This window comes from Papio anubis, chromosome 6 (assembly GCF_008728515.1).
Source record: "Papio anubis isolate 15944 chromosome 6, Panubis1.0, whole genome shotgun sequence".
Taxonomy (NCBI): domain Eukaryota; kingdom Metazoa; phylum Chordata; class Mammalia; order Primates; family Cercopithecidae; genus Papio; species Papio anubis.
In genome coordinates this window covers 156,828,962-156,834,961 of record NC_044981.1, presented here as the reverse complement: position 1 = coordinate 156,834,961, position 6,000 = coordinate 156,828,962, and the positions used below count along the sequence as shown (strand labels likewise).

Below are 6,000 nucleotides of genomic sequence, written 5' to 3'. Positions count from 1 at the left end.
CTCATGTCTGGGACTATGAGCTGATAAAACCTGAACATTCTTGAAACAGTTAGAGGTCTGGACCTCTGAGCTGGACAATAAGTGGTAGGGGTTGGTTTTATGAACAGCCAGTGTTTAGGGCTAGAAAGAAAATGCCCGCTATGCTTGGAGAAGAAAGAGAGCAGTGGGGAAATGAAGGGTGTGCTGATATTTTGCAGGCCACCCGAGACTGGGTGGAAATCCTAGTCACAGCCAGAGGCTCCCTTGAGGGATGGATGAAAACTGAAAGACTCTCTCTTAAACTAGGGTAACTGAATGCCCAAGCATGATGCTCTGAATAGTTCAGCCTTTTTGACCAGGGCTAGCCTGAAACAATGTTAGAATCTGCTATGAAGAGGATGGAACGTGCGGTCGTGGATTACTCACATCTCCTCTCAGCTGCTCTTTAGCTCATAGGGTCCCCATTGTACCCTCCTAGGACTAGCAAAGAATCCATCTAGTGTCACCAGCCAGGGTCTGTGTGAGAGCCACAGAAACAGGCAGTACATTTTTGGGGTCCATTGGGCTGTTGTGATCTCTTTTGTGCACCAAGGCCATCTAGTCCCCCTGAGATTTATTTTGTCAGCCACCCCACTCCAAGGGGACTGCAGCACTGGAGATGGTATGGGTCCCCTCCTCTGTACACTTCTCAAGCGTTGGAAGGTAAAAACGTTGTCTCTTGCATTTGAGGACTAAGGATAGTGCCTATTAGAGATGAGAGTTATTTAATTGAGTCAGAGCAAAATGTTTCAGTGATATGTTTAGGAAATGTACCTATTAAGAGATTTCAAATACAGCCCTGCAAGTTTGAGGTCATTTTGTAAGCCCTGTTGTATGCAATATAAAATGTAATATATACAAATAAATGTCTTTATAAAATACATTTATACATAATAAATGTATAAAATTTATAAAATACATTTATACATAATAAATGTATTTATAAAATACACTCATATTTATATTTTATATATTTTACTTTTATATTCTATATTTTATAAATATACTTATATAAATATAAGTGGGACCACGTGGGAAGAAAGACACCCTGGAAAGGCTGGTGTGGGCACAGGCTGCCCAAGGAGGCACTTATATAAATATAAGTGTATTTATAAAATATAGAATATAAAAGTAAATGTATTTATGTATATAAAATGTATATAAAAATGTATTTATAAAATACACTTTTATATTTATATTTTATATATTTTACTTTTCTATTTTATAAATACACTTATACATAATAAGTGTGTTTTATACACTTATACATAATAAATGTGTTTTATACATACACTTATACATAATAAGTGTATTTTATAAATATACTTATACATAATAAATATATTTTATAAATATACTTATACATAAATGTATTTCTAAAAACATTTATACATAATAAATTTATGATTTATAAAACATTTATACATAATAAATTTATGATTTATAAAGTGTTTATACATAATAAATTTATGATTTATAAAATACATTTATACATAATAAATGTATTACACAAATAAATACATAAATGTATTTATGTGTTTTATGTAATAAATACATATGTATTTATGTATTTTATGCATTAAATGTATTTATGTATTTTACGTAATAAATGTATTTATGTATTTATGTAATAAATACATAAATAAATACATTATAAATACATTTATAAAATACATTTATAAATACATTAAAATATATTCATAAAAATAAAATGTAATACATATTTTGTTCTATATATACAGAAATAGAACAAAACTAATATGTAAGATGAGGCAAACATGATTTGGTTCAGCAAGAAAAATATGTTTTGCACACAGAGTCTACAGCTTTGACATTTACAAAAACAAAAAAGAGGAAGGCGCAAGAGGATGTGCAAGAGGATGACCAAGCACGGGGGAGTCCGGGAACCCACAGAACAGCGCCTTACCTGCTCTCTGTCTCTGTGATGGGCCAAGTGCCATAAGCACCCAAGACACACAGAAATCCAAGCTGATCCACCCATCCTGCTGGGCTGCAGGCAGGAGGGTCTGGGCCAGGCGGTGCAGAAGGCCTGGGTGACTAGCCAGGGGACAGCCCGCTGCCCTAACCACTCCCAAGGAGAGTCGGACCACTAAGGGGGGTGTGACAAACGGGATTAGGTGGGAGAACCAACTAACAACCCCATCATTGACATTCACATGAAGGGGACTACACTCTAGGAACAGAAAGCAGAAATGGTTCAATCAATGATGGCACTCAATACATTGCTATGCAGTTGCTCAAACCAGTGAGATCCCTGTGTGCTGAAGTGGAAAGAAGTTAACTTGAAAAAGCAAGCTGCAGACCAATACAGACGGCACAACCCCATGAATTCTAAGGCTACAAAAGTTAATTGTGCAAGGAACATGACCTTGTAATTGTATGACTTCGTTCTTACCTCAGGCCCCTACTCCAGCAGGCAGTGGAAAACGTAATCTTCTCAATTCAAAGTACGCTCAGTGACATCAGGGTTTTTCTCCCCTCCATAAATTCATGTAAATTTCATGAATTGCAGGTTGTTCCCCTCCCCTGGTGTCCCCAGAGCAGGGCACATAGGTCCCGGGAGGCTTGCTTCATGCCATGGCTCTGCAGGTGGTGTCCCTCCTTGGGCAGCCTGTGCCCACACCAGCCTTTCCGGGGTGTCTTTCTTCCCACATGGTCCCAGTTATACAGTCCGTGCCCTAGCTGTGGGTGGAACCTTCATCCCAGCTGTATTCATTCATTCTCACACTGCTAATAAAGACACATCCGAGACTGGGTAATTACAAAGGAAAGAGGTTTAATAGGCTCACAGTTCCACATGGCTGCAGAGTCCTCATGATCATGGCAAAAGAGCAAGGAGGAGCAAGACACATCTTACATGGTGGCAGGGAAGAGAGAACTTGTGCAGGGGAACTCCTCTTTATAAAACCATCAGATCTTGTGAGACTTATTCACTATCACGAGAACAGCACAGGAAAGACCTGCCCCCATGATTCAATTACCTCCCGTTGGGTTCCTCCCGTGACACGTGGAAATTATAGGAGCTACAATTCTAGATGAGATTTGGGTGGGGACACAGCCAAACCATATCACCAGCCATGACAAGCCCTAAGTCACATCATGCTGCTCCCCCTGCCCCCACGGCACAAGGAATCTCTGAGCTGCCTCAGGTCCACCTGCTCAGGGATCCCAGGTGGGCAGCGTCATGGCCACCTACAGCAACCAAGCAGGTCCCTACTCAGACCCTCAAGGTCATCCACCCCTCCAACCAGAGCAGATGCACTCGGCCGCCTCCCATCCCCTCTCACCTACTTCCACAGTAAAGCAACTCAACTCTAGGAAAGGCCCGAAGCCACCCACTTCTCCAGATACTCTGGCCATGAGGTCCAGTTGACGGGCTGTGGGCAGTGTCCAGAAGTGCCCATAAAGGGAGGATCTGTGTTCCTCGTGGTACCCCATCTCCTGCATGTAATGGGGAGCCCAGCAGACAGCGTGGACCTCGGGGAGGAAGCACTGTCCACAGAATGAGACGGCAGGCACCTGGGCCTGTCACTGCCACATCCCACACAAGCGCTGCACTCTGACCTTCAAGCTTCTTGAACATGAGAAAGAAATGTTATCTTCTTTAAGCCCCTGATATTTTGGAGATTTTGGCTACTCACAGGCAAATTTCACTGAGACTAATGCACCCCTTAGGAGCCAGCTTTCCCGACCCTGACAATTCTACCTCCTCCATTGACAGGGAGACCCGGGCTGGTGTCCTGAGGCTCTGTCATAGCTGGCCTGCCGCCCAATGCTGGGGGTCTGCAGCCTTTGTCTTCTGGTTCCCCTTTGGCCACTCAGCTGGCAATGGTCGCCAGAATAGGGGTTGAAAGGAAGAGTGTCGGGGAAACACGCATTCTTGGTGCTTCAGAAGGTCATCCTGCCTGATATTTTTGTATATGGCTCATAAGAAAGGTAGGAAGCCAGGTATGCTTATTTCTGCTTACCGACATCGTTTCACAAAACCCCTGACTGGGAGGCCGTGCAGCTCCCTGGAAAGGTGCTTTGAAGATAAAGCAGGATGGAGCACATGGAACCGGAGAAGCCCCCATGCCTCTTGCCTGAGTCACGTCTTTCCTCGAAAGCTGAATAACTTGGCCACATGCAATGGCTTATGCCTGTAATCCCAGAGCTTTGGGAGGCCAAGACAGGCAGATCACTAGAGTCCAGGAGTTGAGACCAACCTGGGCAATATGGCAAGAGACCCCCATCTCTACTAAAAATACAAAAAATTAGCCTAGCATGGTGGCGCATGCCTGTCGTCCCAGCTACTAGGGGGGCTGAAGTGGGAGGATCACTTGAGGCAGGGAGGCAGAGGCTGCAGTGGGCCCTGACCATGCCACTGCACTCCAGGTTGCAGGGCAGAGTGAGACTCTGTCTCAAAATAAAAAAAATTTTAAAAAAAGTATTGAATGCCTCTAGCCTTGCCTTTTCCCACATGGAAGATAACGTCTGACAGGGTTGGTGATTGTGCCACTGCACTCTATAACCAGATGTGCTCCTGCTCCCACACCTTGATGCGATTGATTCTGCTTTCATGTAACTTACAAACAAGCTTGATGTGATTTTGCACTGAACCTCCATGACCCGCATATAAATTCTGAGCCAAAATGGTGTTCTGGAGCAGTCTGAAAGGAACTCTCTGAAAGACTTCTCCTGGGCTGTAGTCCTCAGTAAGACCTCTGAATAAAGCAAACTTTAAAAGCTTGATGTTTTTCCCTTAGTCAGCAAGCTCCATCTGTAGAGGAAGGGTGGAAACTCACCGCCTGTCAACACTGACTCCCTGGGCTGGGGGAGACGGGGCGGTGACCGACCTTCAGTTTTCCTCCACGGAATTCTTCTAAGTGGTGGGATTTAAAGTGAATTTTATTTTATTTTATTTTTTCCTGTTTCTTGGTATTTAAAAATTTTAAACGAAATCACAAGTGAGGCATCAGGTAAACTGCAATTTAGCAATAATCGAGGCAAACTCACTGTAGCCCTAGTTGCAGATAGGTGCTTGGTTATTGCGGTTCTAAAGAGAATGTGCTTCTCACACCATCAAGGGGCAGCCACCCTGAGAACTTCCTGCTGAGACCAGCCAGGAAATGCTCTTCAGTCTTGTCTCCAAAAGAATGATTCTCAACTACTCTGGCTTCCAACCGGGTCACCCTGAATGCTGCAGGCTTAGCCAATGAAGCTCCTGAAGTTCCTGACAATGGGGGAGACTGTCGTGGGGTGTCCACGGCTTGGCCACTGATAGGAATGATTCCAGAGGAACCTGATCCTCAATCTGGGACTGTTTGCGGGAGTTTGGTTTGCCAGGAACTTGAGTGACATTGACCCCATGACACCTCAGCCAGGGGTGTAGCCAAGTAGACAAATGGACTCCCGCACTGTACCTGAACCTTCCAGAAACAGAGCCTGCAATCGGGGACCACGCAAGCTATGCTCTGGGGGGTGTTTTTTGCTCTTGTCCTGAGGAATAACAATGGTGTTTTAACAAATATTTGAAATAGGCTGGGGACAGTGGCGCACGCCTGTAATCCCAGCACTTTGCTAGGCTGAGGTGGGCAGATCACCTGAGGTCAGGAGTTATAGACCAACCTGGCCAACATGGTGAAACCCCATCTCTACTAAAAAATACAGAAATTAGCTGGGCGTGGTGGTGCACCTGTAATCCCAGCTACTCAGGAGGCTGAGGCAGGAGAATTGCCTGAACCAGGGAGGCAGAGGTTGCAGTGAACAGAGATCACACCATTGCACTCCAGCCTGGGTGACAAGAGTGAAACTCTGTCTCAAAAAAAAAAAAAAGAAAAAGAAAAAGAAAACTGAAATAAAGACTGTACACAAAGGAAAAATAAAAAATAAAAAGAATGATTCTCTACAAAAATAATGAATTTTTTTTTTTTTGGTTTTGGGAGGTTTTTCTTCATAATGCATAAGAATGCTATTGCCCAG

The 6,000-nt window shown here is 43.7% G+C and overlaps 1 pseudogene; it reads left to right on the top strand.

The window, feature by feature from the left end:
• The first annotated feature begins 3,223 nt into the window (after positions 1–3,223).
• Positions 3,224–5,623, top strand: LOC110743110 (annotated as a pseudogene).
• The last annotated feature ends 377 nt before the right edge of the window (positions 5,624–6,000 follow it).